This window comes from Phocoena phocoena, chromosome 16, assembly GCF_963924675.1.
Source record: "Phocoena phocoena chromosome 16, mPhoPho1.1, whole genome shotgun sequence".
In the NCBI taxonomy this organism is placed as follows: domain Eukaryota; kingdom Metazoa; phylum Chordata; class Mammalia; order Artiodactyla; family Phocoenidae; genus Phocoena; species Phocoena phocoena.
In genome coordinates this window covers 16,052,994-16,067,937 of record NC_089234.1, presented here as the reverse complement: position 1 = coordinate 16,067,937, position 14,944 = coordinate 16,052,994, and the positions used below count along the sequence as shown (strand labels likewise).

The following is a 14,944-nucleotide window of genomic DNA, read 5'->3' as shown; positions in this document are numbered from 1 at the left end:
CAAAGGGCAGTCCACTGCCTGGACAGCTCTTTGTGTTTGTTGAAGTCAATGCCTTCTCCCATATCCTGCTAGAGCAAAAACCGGCAAAAAGCAAGAATCTTTCCTAGAGACTCTACCATTTCTCTAGCAAGAAATACATGCCATTTTTGTATACTGTAATAATCAAGGAATGGTGTATTCTTTTTCAATGACCTGCAGAGCAAACTGTACCTTGGGCTGCACAAATAAATCTGAATTACCCGGTACAGAGATCTGTTGTGATATCGTTTATATGCCTGTGTTAATTTTTCCTTGGCATTGTATAATTTGGTCTCGCAACTGCTTAGGTAAATAGTAGTTAAGAGAACACTGAATAATTTATAATTCACTCACTTATTTGATAAGTGGTGATCGTGCATTCTCTAGGTGCTGGACTATGCTAGAGCTGAGGATTTGGGTGACTAGGAATTTGGTGTCCTTGCTGAGAGCAAAAGCTCTACAGTCAGCTGGCCTGGGGGCAGATGCTGACTCAGCTACTTACTAGCCAGGTGACCTCAAGCATGCTGCTTAAACTTACTTAGCTTATTCATCTCTAAAATTGATTTTTTTGCAAGAATCAAACGAGTTAACAAAACAGTACCTGGTTTATAGTAGGCATCTGCCATTTTCATTAATACAGCAATGGATTAGCACAGGCAGAGAGGAGGCATTCCAGAAAAGTTAGGTGTGAAGTTGCTCCCAGTCCTTGTCAGGGAGGCATTTGTTTGCTAGTGTTGTCAGATTTATTGATTTTATTAAAATTTACCTGCTCGAGGCCACAATCAATACCACTGAAACTCTGATCTCAGAATAGTCCATGTGCCCTGGTGTGATGCATCCATTGAATCGACCATTGTTTGCTCTGCCTGATATAATAGGTGTCTTCTCAAAATGCCATGAAGGACCACCACTTCCCTGGTGGTCCAGTGGTTAAGACTCCATGCTGCCAATGCAGGGGGCCCAGGTTCGATCCCTGGTCAGGGAACTAGATCCCGCATGTCGCAACTAAAGAGCCCGCATGCTGCAACGAAGATCCCACATGCCGCCACAACTAAGACCCGGCGCAGCCAAATAAATAAATAAATATTCAAATCCTCTCCCACAAAGACAAAGCAGAACAATTAAAGCTCTTGTGTTCCCAAAATTCTAAAAAAAATAATAAAGCCATGAAATGCTCCTTGTCCTATCTTACCCCCACTCCTTGCAGTGTCTTTGAGACACAGCAATTGCTCACCGCCATAATCTCTCAAAACAGGTCTCCAATTAACTTGCTTGCTTCCTGAAATTACCTGAATTCTCATCATTGGCTCTCATGGTTCTGAGAAAACTATGAGACCAAATGATGCTCAGAGAGATTGCCAGAAGAGCTTGGATGTGCTAACCAGGCCCTGGTGAGTCTCTTACTGCTCTGTAGGTCCCTGCAGCACAGGCTGGAGCCAATGTGTTGTCATCTTGTTTGTTAGTTTATTTAAATTCTGTCCTCATTTTTCTTCATCCCCACTTCCAACTACGTGCCACTTAAATTGTAGAAAAGCACTGAGTATTTACAGCTCACGGTTTCTTGGTACCGCCATTAGCAACTGAAAGCAGCTCAAGGAAGCACTCCACTTGACATAGGATGACAACTAGTTTGCAACAACTAAATTTAAAAGAAAAAAGCTCCTCTCTTCAGGGCAAAATATTTTGAAATAATTTCTCAAACTATTTTGAAGTTACCCTTAATCTGAAGTTACTTGCTTTTTGCTAATATTTTAATCTTTACTAAAAATGTTTACTGCTGGTATTCTCAGCACCTAAAACAGTGCTGGACATGTGCTTTGTAAATTTTGCTGAATGAATTGAAGTACGATGGGCATGATTATCACTATAAGATTGTTCGGAGAATTATATGATGGGTCTTATAATATGAAGAGGATTCAGTGAACTATATCCAGAGTAGAATTTATTCATTTATTCATTTAATAAATATATATGGTACTTAGTATTTGCCAGGCACTATTATAAATCATTTATACACAGTAATTAATTTAGCTAATATTTCCTCTCTATAGGGCTGAATAATCAGATCCTAGAAATAGAGTCTGAACAAAAAGAGGTGCATAGATTCCTATGGATATTTTGCAAGAAATGTGTAAGATTTTTTCATAGTAATAACACCTTATTACTTATTCTAAAAGGCCCATGTTATATGCTTTATAAAATAAACGCCTTTCATCCTCACAACAAATATATGTTGTAAGTGTTCTTACAGGTATAAAAACTGAGGCTCAGAGAGAGCAGATACAGATATAGGTCCAAAACCCAAAGTCACAATGTTAAGAATTTGAACCCAGCTCCAAATTCAAAATTTTTGCATATTTGGAAATCATCTTGTTCCCTTATTTACTTTCTGCCCTCTTTCTTCCTCACTCATACTCGCAAGTAGTTTGTAAGCTCTATGCATCGGCAGACAAAACCTGCTCTTTCATTGTACTATCCCTGTGTCTAAATCAGGCCAGGCATTTATGGGCACTGGGGAAATATTTGTTTGATGGGTGAATAAATGGACTCCAGAGTCCTTGCAGAGGTGCCACACTGCCTTCAGAATACCACCAGTTTCCTCTAAAGTAATTTATAACAATTTCCAGACTTATTTTTCTAACTGAAATGTTTATTAGCTAAAGCATATGTAGTGTGTTAGGTACCTCCTCCAGATTTTTAGGAACCAGGTGTGCTGAAAGAACATGGGCTTTGAGAAGCCATGCAAAAGGCCAATGGGTACATGAAAATGTGCTCAACATCACTGATCATCAGGGAAACGCAAATCAAAACCACAATGAGCTATCAACTCACACTTGTTAGAACGGCTTTTATTCAAAGGACAAAAGGGACTTCCCTGGTGGTCCAGTGGTAAATAATCCACTTTACAATGCAGGAACTGGGCTCGATCCCTGGTCAGGGAACTAAGATCCCATGCTGCGGGGCAACTAAGCCCTCGCGCCACAACTACTGAGCTCACATGCCTCAATAGAGAGCCTGCATGCCGCAAACTACAGAGCCCACGTGCTCTGGAGCCTGCGAGCCACAACTAGAGAGAGAAAACCCACACACGACAACTAGAGAGAAGCCCGTGGACCACAACGAAGAGCCCGCACGCCGCAACAAAAAGATCTCGCATGACTCAACGAAGATCCCGGGTGCCACAACAAGACCCGATGCAGCCAAAAATAAAAAATAAAATAATAAATAAACCTTTAAAAAATTTAAAAAAATAAAAGGACAAAAGATAAATATTAGCAAGGATTGGATGAAGGGGAACACTTGTGCACTGTTGGTGGGAATGTAAGTTGGTGCAGCTACTATGGAAAACAGTATGGAGGTTCCTCAAAAAATTAAAAATAGACCTACCATAGAATGCAGCAATCCCATTTCTGAGTATATATCCAAAGGAGATGAAATCCGCATCCCATGTTCATTGCATCATTATTCACAAAGCCAAGATATGGAAGTAACCTAAAAATCCATCAATAGACGAATGGACAAAGAAAATGTAGTATATATATGCAACGGGGTATTATTCAGCCTTAAAAAAGGAGATCCTTTTCAGAAGGTCATACAACGTATTTCACTCTCACTTTCAGTAGCAGTCTGGGTCCAGTCAGGACACAGAAACAATACATATGCTAAACAAAAGCTTAATACAAAGAATTACTGTGATAAAGAGTTACTATAAGATATAAGGATATTCTGTACGATACCTTTGGCTGAGGGAGAGAACCCAAGGAAGCACAAACTTGGAAGGGGTTCAGACTGCGCTGGAGAAGGTGTGGTTCAGCCCATTGGGTAGCAGAGGTGTTAGCAGGTTTGGCCAGGATGGAGCTGGTCTGGAGCTGCTTGGCAAACAATAGGTAGGAGTGCCAGCTGGGGAGCAGGTGGTCAGCAACCAGTGGTGTGGACCTGCACGGGCTATTTTGTGTGTAACTCTCTGGACCACATGTAACTTTGTGTAGCCATGCAGGGGCTTTGGTTTCCATGTTGAGAAGGCCATGGAACGGTTACCATAAAGTGCTGCAAAGTTGCAGAGGGATGCCTGGGGAAGGCTCCACTGGATGTCCTCTATGCACAAGGCTGACACCCAGCCCCTGCCAGCAACTTCCAGAAACTTCTTCCTCCTGTAAGTTGCTTCTATTGCTCTCTGCCGAGGAAGGTTAACACCATGCTTACTTTAAAGGAGAGATGGTTAAAGGAATTCTCTTGTTGATCACGGGGCAGATATTTCGGAGTGCATTTGGACCTGAGAGGCAATAAGTCAATAACCCACACAACTTCCATCTTCAGAGCTTTCTTAACTCATTTGGTTCCAAGGACCTGCAGAACCATAAGGTATTGGTATTAACTGTTTCGGGCACTACCAGGGTCATCGGTGCCTCTGGAGCAAAGAAAAGCCTGATGAGGTGTGACCTCAGGCAGATCACTTCCTCCCATGAGCCTTTCCCCTCATCTTATAATGAGTGACTGAAGTGAATCAGTGGTTTTCAAATACCAGGCTCCACTGAAGGAAGAAAACAGAGCGTTTTGCAGAACGAAACTCATGCAGTTGAAAAGTGGAATCTTTCAGCCTTTTTTGAAAAGTGTTAAAACATCCTGTCTTTCATGAAATTATGGTGATAAACTGCAGTTCTTTTTGATTCTCACTTAGCAAAATAAAAGTCTGCAAGCTCAGAATTTTGTTTTTGAAATTTTACTAGCCTGTAGGACCTGAAAGTCTGGTCACTTGAGCCTAGATGCTTTCTCTCGAGCCTTCCTTCATCTCTCAGACCTGCGGTTCCACAGAGCCCTGTGGTCTTTGCTTCTCATCATCCAACTCTAAAGCAGGCAGAAGAAAATCTAGAAAAGGTGCTTGCTTCAGCAGCACCTGTTGTAAATTTGCATCCAACACAGAGATTCACATGGCCCCTGCACAGTGATGACTCACCAATAAGTGAAGCATTTCATATTTTTAAGATATTTTGTAAACCCCAGGGCAACCGTCAAGACATTTTTTTTTTTTTTTCCTACAGTACACGGGCCTCTCACTGCTGTGGCCTCTCCCATTGCCAGAGCACAGGCTCCGGACGCGCAGGCTCAGCGGCCATGACTCATGGGCCCAGCCGCTCCGCGGCATGTGGAATCCTCCCAGACCGGGGCACAAACCCGTGTCCCCTGCATCGGCAGGCGGACTCTCAACCACTGCGACACCAGGGAAGCCCCCAAGACATTTTTTTAAAAAGGGTTAACTCCTAAGCCAGTACTGGAGATATAATTGAATCATACAAACGAATTAATCCAAAAGCAGGCAGAAATTCTAGAAAAGGATGCAAGATTTATTTTACACGTGTATCTTGCTTAGCATAATGACTGAGTCTTAGTGGCAGCAAACAGAGCCTGAGTTCTATCAAAACACACATTGAGTCAGGAGCAGTGCTTGAGTTATCTATATTGCTTTGAAAGCACCACAGAACCTAAAGGAAATATCGACAATGGAGCTTTCTTAAACTAAGAAAATGAGCGACAACCACGTGGCAGGGGTGGCACGTCTGCCTTCCTATCTTCAACAGCCCACCAGTGCTTGTGTGTTAGCTAGGGGGTGGCTGGAACTGGAACCCGGGTTAGACCTCCTGACCTCCAGAGGCTACAGGAGGCAAGTCATGTGAACACCTCCCTTTGGCTGGTATTAGTAAAATTCTAAGCCCCATAGTGCTTTTTTTCCCTTTCCTTCCTCCTTCCTACAAAAGGGTGAAACACTCACAGTATGTTCACAGTTAGAACCAGGCCCTCAGGACAAAGTCTACGTGACAATGTCAAACAAGTATTAATTTTAAAGCTCCAGCCATCTAAACACTCCCTCTGCTGACAGCTCAGTGGCTGTGCACAAGAGGATGGGGTTGGCTCGAAAATGAGTAACTTGCATTCTTCCCGTTACTCATTTCCATCACGCAGCCACCGAACCCGCCATCCCACCTCAGACGTGGCATCAGGCTGCAGGCGTCTCTAGGCTGCATAAAGGTCTGAAGCAGGAACTGAATTCTAGACCTTCTCAGGGAATGCTGCTCAAATGAACATTGGCAATACATCGCCTTCTCCTGCCTCTTTCCAAACTCAATCTTTTTCAAGAGAATAAGGAAACTGAACAATAGGATCTTTCCAGATAGTAACTACGTGTGTGTGCGTGTGTGTATAATCTCCACCCCTCACTCCTCCCTTTCTCTTACTATGCACTCCTACGGTACCAGCATGTGATATGATTCTTAGAATACAATTTTAAAAGTCAACTATAGCAGGCTTCCCTGGTGGCGCAGTGGTTGAGCGTCCGCCTGCCGATGCAGGGGACGCGGGTTCGTGCCCCGGGCCGGGAAGATCCCACGTGCCGCGGAGCGGCTGGGCCCGTGAGCCATGGCCGCTGAGCCTGCGCGTCCGGAGCCTGTGCTCTGCAACGGGAGAGGCCACAGCAGTGAGAGGCCCGCGTACCGCAAAAAAAAAGTCAACTATAGCAAAAAAGAGTACATACTCATTGAAAAATGTTTTGGAAACAAGAATTTAAAGTGAAATATGAAAGTATACCACTCCTCAGGGGAAGCCAGTGTTGAGTCTATGTATCCAATCAGAACTTCTCCTTTACATATACACATAGTTGTATATATAACAGTATTTTTTCACTTTGTTGTAAAGGTTATTCTATTAAAGCAACAATTTTTATAATACACATATATATGCATCCTTCAACATTTTGAATAATAGTTTTTTTAAAAAAAAACAGGAATTAGCCCTTTATTTTTAAAGACTTAGCTTATATGTCCACATCTCAGAGCTTTGCAGTTTACAAAGTTCTTCCACATTCAGTATCCTATTTAGTCCTCAGAAAAATAGGTTTTATCATCCCCATTTTACAGGTGAGAAAACTGAAGCTCAAAGTGGTAAAGGGACGTGTTTAAGGTTTTACAGTCAGTGGCGGGGCAGGGTTGTCCAAGTCCATGTCCAGATCATTTCACAGCCCTCAGCATTCTCCGGTTCCTTAGATGGAGATGGGGCAGGAAAGGGAGGCTCCATTACAGTCACCAACAGGGCAGCATGAAAAGGTATACCCATAGGTAATTCAGAAGCTTAAGGAACACCTATTCATTGCCCAGACTGTCAAGAAAATTATAATATCATCTATCAACTGTGAGTCCCCGGCAAATCTTTACTGAGTTTAAAAGGGAACAAAATGACTGATTTTATTTCTGTTCTTCTCTGATTGCAGTTAGAGGAAGAGCTTAGTCAAAAGACAATCAGAAAGAGGAAGAAAAGAGGGGCACCAAGTCTCCAACTAAGAGTCTGCTAAATCACACAAACTTGCACATCCATCTTCTTTAATAGATTATTGGTCTTTTGTTTAAACCATATTAGTGCAAAGAAAAAGAATCTAAATATGACTTCAACCCACTCACTGAAGTATTAGCACTTTTGACTTTTGGGAGGCAGCAGAGGATAGTGAAAGGCACCCCAAAACCGGGTTCCAATTCCAGCTCAACAAACCCCTAGCAAGGAGATCCTCAGAACTACTGTGCACCTATTTCCTACCTCATACGGTTGTCACAGCCTCCCTCAAAGCAGTTCATTAGTGTTTGTTCCCTGCCCCTGCCTTGATGTTTGTCCTTTAACTGTGTTCCTTATCATTTCAAAGGGAAAGCAAACGTTCTTAAAATGCAAAAGCAATACAGTACATTGTATTTGATTTATTTCTGACCAGAGAGACTAGGTTCTAAATGCTACTGTTAAGTAAATACAACGTTGGGTAAACTCCTAAAACACATTAGAGCACCTCGCAGGACAAACCATGTTCATATATGTAGCTACTTTTCTTATACTGACAAGTGTCCAGAACCAATCAGAGGGCCTTTTAACTTCATTGGGGGATGGATCATGTAGCCAGCTTATCAGACCATGAGCTCCATGGCCCTCAGGCCATCACCGCAGACCTCACCTTTACTTGAACTTAGTCCTTACCCCAACGCTACCCAACCCCCCAAACCTGTTAAGGTCTCTGCCTCTCATCTCCACAGCCTGCAATACAATATGACACCTATTTACCTGTTAATGAGCATTTAAGACAGAGGTTAATCTAGAAAAACATTTCAGTATACTCTGTTTCCTAGGATTGACTGGCTTTTTTTCTTTTTCTGGAAGCTTTAATAGAAGTCAACTTTAAATTACATAATATATGAATACATTCTTTTAAAAACTGAAACAGTCCTTTAACCCTGCACCCCTACACCATGCCCCCAACACACAATCACACAAGGTTAATTTCTACTAGGACTTCAGTGTTTAACTCTCTGGAATCCCCTCCTTCAAAAAAAAAAAAAAAACATATGATAAGCTGGTACATCTCTAGTTCGACTTATAATTTCAAAAAGGTACAAAGTGAGATCAGGAATCACCATGGACCATCCTCTCTAAACAGCCACATTACATGGGTCTCGCCTCCTGCGGTATATCGTCCACAGCACAGGCAAGCCCGTCTATGACATGGAGCACTTCCACCAGCGAAATAGTAATTTGACAAGGAACTGAACGTGACAAGGAATGTCGCTGAACTTTCTCTTTTCCCTTTAATCTCTTCCTCACTTGACTGACTTGGTAAATAAAAGCCCATCCAAGCAGGATGCTGAAGGAATCGATGAAGGCTGGAAACTCAGAGACAGCCAAACCAGCTCTGCACAGGTAGAGCTCTGGTTGTTGTTTTGGGTGTGATAAGTTGTGTGATGGGGGAGGCAGTGAGTGTGGGCAAAGACAAAAGGAAAGGTCCTCTTCCGCTTTATCCCAAAGCTGTTACTGAAATGGAACGATGTCATGCCTGCAGGTAGAGTGCGATCTTTAAAAACCATCAGCAACGTTTGTGCTTCAGAGTGTGCACTTTGCAAACAAGTTACTCAGACTGCTTAAACTTCACAACACCTTTGTCAGACTGTGATATTGGATCATCCAATCTCTCAGAAGGCACCTGGGGCTTGAGCATGTGGAGCACCATTCTGCCATGAAGTTATGCTTCCAAGCCTCTGCTTTAACTTTTTTTGAAAGTTGGTGCCTTGGAGCTTAGAAGGCATTTAACCACATAAAGAAAAAAGGTAATAAATGTTACAGGCAAGCACACAAAGCCTTTTTACTCATAAATTTTGATAAGACTTAGTCACTGTTTCAAAATACGATTTCTATAAGAAAGTGGGTTCTGAATTTCAATTAGGAAAGCCAGGAACAGACTCTTCTTGGCCGGCAAGTCCCAGCTGGGTCTCCCTCCAATCCCTCCAGGCTTGCCCCAAATTAACCCCAAAACAAAACACAAAATCCAGGAAGAAGTCAGTTCAGAGACCAAAGCAACAGCCTCCTTTAGCATGGACTCCTAGGGACCTGTTTTTTGGGGGGAGATGGGATCTATGGGGGCTCTGGTGGGAATAGAGCTGCAAGTGTTTCATGTGGGCAGGCAGACTAGATCAAGGGCATCAGAGGTAGTGGACATTTGCGGGTATCTTCCCTGGTCAGACTTCATAAAGAAGAAACTGCCAAAGAAACAATAGCTACTGTGGCAGGTTTAACTGCTATTTCTTGGGACAAGTAAAGCATAAGGATGCTGAAAACACATACACACAATTTCCTGTCCTTGGGCCTTTAATTAGTCATTAAAAGCAAAAACTACACAGTGAAATGGATGATGTGGAAAGCCATTCTAGTATTTAATATAGTTCCCAAGTAAATGTAACTAGAAGTTGATTCTCAACAAGCTAAGTTTTCTTATTTCAGTGAATCCTAAACTTTCAATAGAACTCTTTTTGCACTGGGTTAAATGGTAGAGATTTTCCTCTCAGGTCTAACATCCTATCCTTTTTTTTGAAGTACAATTAGGGGGCAGACTGGCAAGTCTGACTGGCAAGAAGCATGGCCTTTGGACAATTTAAAGGCTGAAAATTCTTCAGAAATAGAAAACTGCTTAAGTGGATGCTTCTTTTAAAAAATAAGAATCAAGTCTCTTAAATGTAACTTAGGAATTAATGGTGCATCTCTGCAGGGGCAGGGACATCAAGTCTAGTCACACTGTTCTCAGAATCATTAAAAGAGCATTAGCATTGGTCAGCCAAAGGCATCCTCCCAAGTTGCTGGTCCTGAAGAAGTGTGCATTCATTCTACACTCATTGATTGAAGCAGACTTTATTAAGAAAAAACAGACTTGGATTTAAGTTTGTTGGAACGGTCTTTTACGACTGTGGGCCACACTGAAGAACCGTAAGCCAATACTCTTCCAATAACTCACCCTCTTCTTTCATATATTCCTCTCTTGCAAACAAATCTACAAGTTGCTGAACGCAGACTATTAAGGATGTCAGGAAAGCTTCCTCTATTCTATTACTTTTACCTTTATTCCAAGGATCCTGATTTCAGGGGATTCTTTCCAATAGTAAACTCTTTAAGGAACGTTGCATAATCTGTGTACTTGAACTGTTAAGAGAAATGGAAAACACATTGTGATGTGAAATATCCACCATACACATTACCTTCATGAAATTAATGCCATTTCAATATATTTTTATTGAACGTATTAGATCTTTATTGTTAAAGCTGGATAATTTGGGCAAGTAAGTTCCATAATTTTGTGGAAAATCTGAATTTATTACTGGCTTGTCAAGTTCAATGAGAAATTTTCACATAGGCATGTATAAAAGGCCTTTTATAAAAGGCCGAATTTTGCTATCAATAATTTAAACAAAAATTTAAAATACAACGTGGCATTCAGTTTGCTTACTATTGTTCACTGACTTTTAATGGTAATCAGTAAAGACAAAAATGGAAAGCAAAAATTCTTAATCTGGTTTAAAAAAGAAAATTCAAGCAATCTGTATCAGGTTTTGCCAAGTCTGGAGAATCAGTCTGTTAGCAAGTGGTGTGCGTAAATAAATAAACAAAGATGCCAGTAAAATACAACTTGGTAAATAGGCATTACCTATTTAATAAGTACAATATATACATAAAATTCTCTTGAAAAGCTTCATTTTATACAGAAACATATTTACAAAATGAACAGTATAATCAAACTAAAGATTATCTGTACAATGCACACACATATATATATATGAACTTTGGAAGGTAAACAAGTTTCATCATAGTCAAAATGGACAGCCATATGCATTTTAAAAAAGAATTTCATTCCAGAAGAAAAATACATCTTTAATATACAATTATATTTTTCATTTATTTTCCTGAAAATTCTTTGTTTGGATTATCTTCTCTCGTTCAGCCTTGAAAATTTTCAGGTTTCTAGTGCCACCAACTGGTGTTAAAAATTCACAATCTTAGTGTCAAAAAAGAATTGTTTTGTTTTAAAAAGGTTACTGGAAGATAGACCACTGAACTCAGCATCCATAAGGCAAATTAATGATATGGAATAACATGATTGATAAAAATATTTTCACCACGGTAGCATATATAACATTTACAATATTAATGGTTTCTAGTGCTTTTTTCCTTCTACTGGTAAATCTTGGTCTAAAATTATATGTAAAAGTCTTTAGAGTATACTGCAAAACAAAGTTTGGAAATATGCATGACAATGTGATTAGATTCATCTTTATAAGCATCAAGTAGACATTAATAATTTACTAAAATGGCAAAAATCAAATACCATTTTATAGTCTTTGGATTTTTTTCCTTCTTCTTAAAGAATAAACATCAAGCTGTGAAAAAGTTAGGAATGTGCAGAACCACCATGAAAACAGCAATCTGCTCTCAGTGTACCTCAGCAAGGATTCATTTCCCAAAGCTTCAAGCCAGAGTGAGACTTCTGGGTCACCGACTTGCACCAGTGAATTAACCCTCTTCCAACAGGGGCTAGTTGTGAGCTGCAGAGGCTTAAAGAGCCGCTCCTACTGCCTCCCAGCTATTTTCACTAGACCATAAGCTCCGTAAGGACAGGAATTGCCCTGTCTGGTCTTTCTACCAGTATAATGATGATACCCTGTATGGTGCCTGGCAATAAGAGGTTTCTAATAACTGTGTTTATTACATGAATAAATTTATTCATGTTTATTACATGAATAAATAATAATAAATGTTGGTAGCCTGACAAAATTTAATTTCAAGATAATCTGCTTTAAATGGTTATGGATAGAAAGTTAAAAAAAAAAAAACACTAAAGTTTAAACTCATTCTTCTGCCCAAACCCATTTTCAATCCTTAAAACTTATCAGGCTAATGTTTCAAGTGGTATGGGAAAAAGGGAGTCACAGCAAGTATGCACTTTAAAAGTGAACCTAGTGAAGTGTATACATATATATACACACACACAAAAATCATTTCCTGCTCAAAGAAACCAAAATACTGCTAACAAAAACAGCATTTGATGTGTTCAATTAATAATAAACACATAAAACAAAATTTCTCCTAGATCTCAAGTTTATCCGGACCATTTTCCTTTTCTAGACACCCCATTCTTCTCTCCATATATTCAGTACAGTAAGGGTAGAAGGTCCTCTAAATGTTTACATCAGAATCTGTCTGTGAATCAGTTTAGAGAGAGGGAGCTGATAAATGCACATTTTTGTACACACTTTGCTCAGTCCCGATCCATATACAAAAGGATACAGTAGAAACTAAGGAGCAAAAGGAAAATAAAGCATTTTCTTCAAGTTTTCCACAGTTCCATACATTTATGGGTGGGAAAAGTAATAATAAGTCAAAATATGGCTTATAATTACATTCTTCTAAAACTGTTTAACCATTAAACTTCTCTAAGTGAATGCTGGCACAAATGTTAATATTGGAATGTTTGTTTCACTTTCATATGTAATATGTGTATGCAAAAAAATGTATATATATTTTTAAGGTGTATAGACATAGAATACTATGGTTCTGACCATTATTTAGTCTCCATTAATATATTTTGTGTCTTGGGAGAAAAAAACAAATATTGTAGTGTATGACTCTATATCACATAAGAAGCTATAAAAATTTAGTTATGTTGACTACTCTAAATAGTCTTTGGGAGTATCGACAGTATTGTCAAAAACAACTAGGAAAATAATTCAGATGTGATTGCACTTACCCTCTTATTTCCTTATTTTGATAAATTATTACTGGTAAAAAGAACAAGATACATTACAGTAAGGCTAAAAGTTTTATAGCTATTTTAAATATAAAATGTTTCTGAACTTGTATTTCCCTTCTGAAGTGAAAAGATTTTGTTTTTAGATGACAACATATAACTCAATATACATAAAAAATGCTGCATTGAATTATCTAATCCTTAGTAACTGATCTTTTTAAGCAATGTTCATTAAAAAAAAAAAAGTTAAAACACATTAAAGGGAAATTGCCACCATAAGCCCAGCTCAACTTTTAAAGCCACACAATTCTTGTTTTTTTGTTTTTTTTTTGCGCTACATGGGCCTCTTACTGTTGTGGCCTCTCCAATTGTGGAACACAGGCTCCGGACGCGCAGGCCCAGCCGCTCCGCGGCATGTGGGATCCTCCCGGACTGGGGGACGAACCCATGTCCCCTGCTTCGGCAGGCGGACTCTCAACCACTGCGCCACCAGGGAAGCCCAGCCACACAATTCTTTAAAGGCTTTTAATCCACCGCAAAGCTTAATTCTGTTAAGGGGAGAAAGAAGTTGGCGAAAATCCAAAACGAAAATGAGGCTTGCTGCAACATCTGTGTATGTGCCAAGGTATCTACTACAGAAATTATCTGAATATAATGAAATGTGAAAAACCACACACAAAAATTAAAATAAGTGAGAAATTACAAGAGGTGAGAAAAAAATTCAATGACAGAAATACTGATTCTATGACTGTCAACATTTAAGTGTACATCATAAATATTGTAAAACTCCAACAGGATACATAAATTTGGTTCTAAAATTCCTTTGGTTACGGAGATGTAATTATTTTGTATTTTAAATAAATATACCAAACACATCATATCTGGGGACTGTAAGATCACCCCACTATAATATATAATTATACCAACAGTAAAGAATGGTACACAGATAAAATGGTTAACAGTGCCATATGCTGGATTTTCTTGGGAACTGGTTCTTTATAAATATCTTAAATTTATCTTTATACTTGATGTCAGTAAAACTAAAGTACTTCAGTTTCAAAGAATTCATTATTCATCTCTCTGTTCTAATGAGACTAATCCATTTCACATTTTAAAATATAACTGAAGTCCACAGGAATTCTCTAAATGAGCAGATTATTTAAAATCATATTTTATGTAACTGGAGATTTAAAAAATTCAACTATTAACTCAATTCGAATCTGAAAAAAATGTACCTAGCACAAATAAGGAAACCTGACAGGGGCATACAATGCCTGATCATTGCTAGTTACCAAAAGCTAGCTTTCCTATTAGCTTCCATTAAAATCAAATGGTTTAAGAACTCATTGGCATCCCCAACACACAAGCAAATGTTATATTAGAAAGCCAAAACAAGTTTTTATCACTTCTTTAGTTTTCTTCATGTTGGAGAAATAGCATATTACTGAATGATTAACACCTGTCCTTTCATGCATAATTTTAAAAAGTGAAATCATTTTTGAGATTATATATTTTAAAGGGAAGAAATACGGAGACGGGGTTTTCAAAAGCCCTTGTCATAATGTTCAGCACTTCATATGACTATCAGCAAATTAAATAAGTTGTTCTGATTCAATGACAGGCTGTCACCACACAAAAACAAGTTTCATCAAAGCTTACATTCTTACAGTATACACAGCAATGCACTTGTATTGTAAAAAGGTACTTTTTTATACAGATGAAGCAAAACAAATTTTTTACTGGCTGACACACAAAGCAGGGAAAAGTTTCCAACAATACTGGGCAATGGCACCTGCTCCTTGTGTAGCTTTTGTCTGTTTACTGAGGAAGAACTTTGTG

At 39.4% G+C, this 14,944-nt stretch overlaps 2 non-coding genes across 2 annotated transcripts; both read left to right on the top strand.

Annotated features, from left to right (window-relative positions):
• Window positions 1-930: 930 nt before the first annotated feature.
• Window positions 931-1,003, top strand: TRNAW-CCA (transfer RNA tryptophan (anticodon CCA)). Its single transcript has one exon. It is a non-coding gene; the product is annotated as a tRNA-Trp (tRNA).
• Window positions 1,004-4,893: 3,890 nt separating this feature from the next.
• Window positions 4,894-4,998, top strand: LOC136136768 (U6 spliceosomal RNA). Its single transcript, XR_010656700.1, has one exon. It is a non-coding gene; the product is annotated as a U6 spliceosomal RNA (small nuclear RNA).
• The last annotated feature ends 9,946 nt before the right edge of the window (window positions 4,999-14,944 follow it).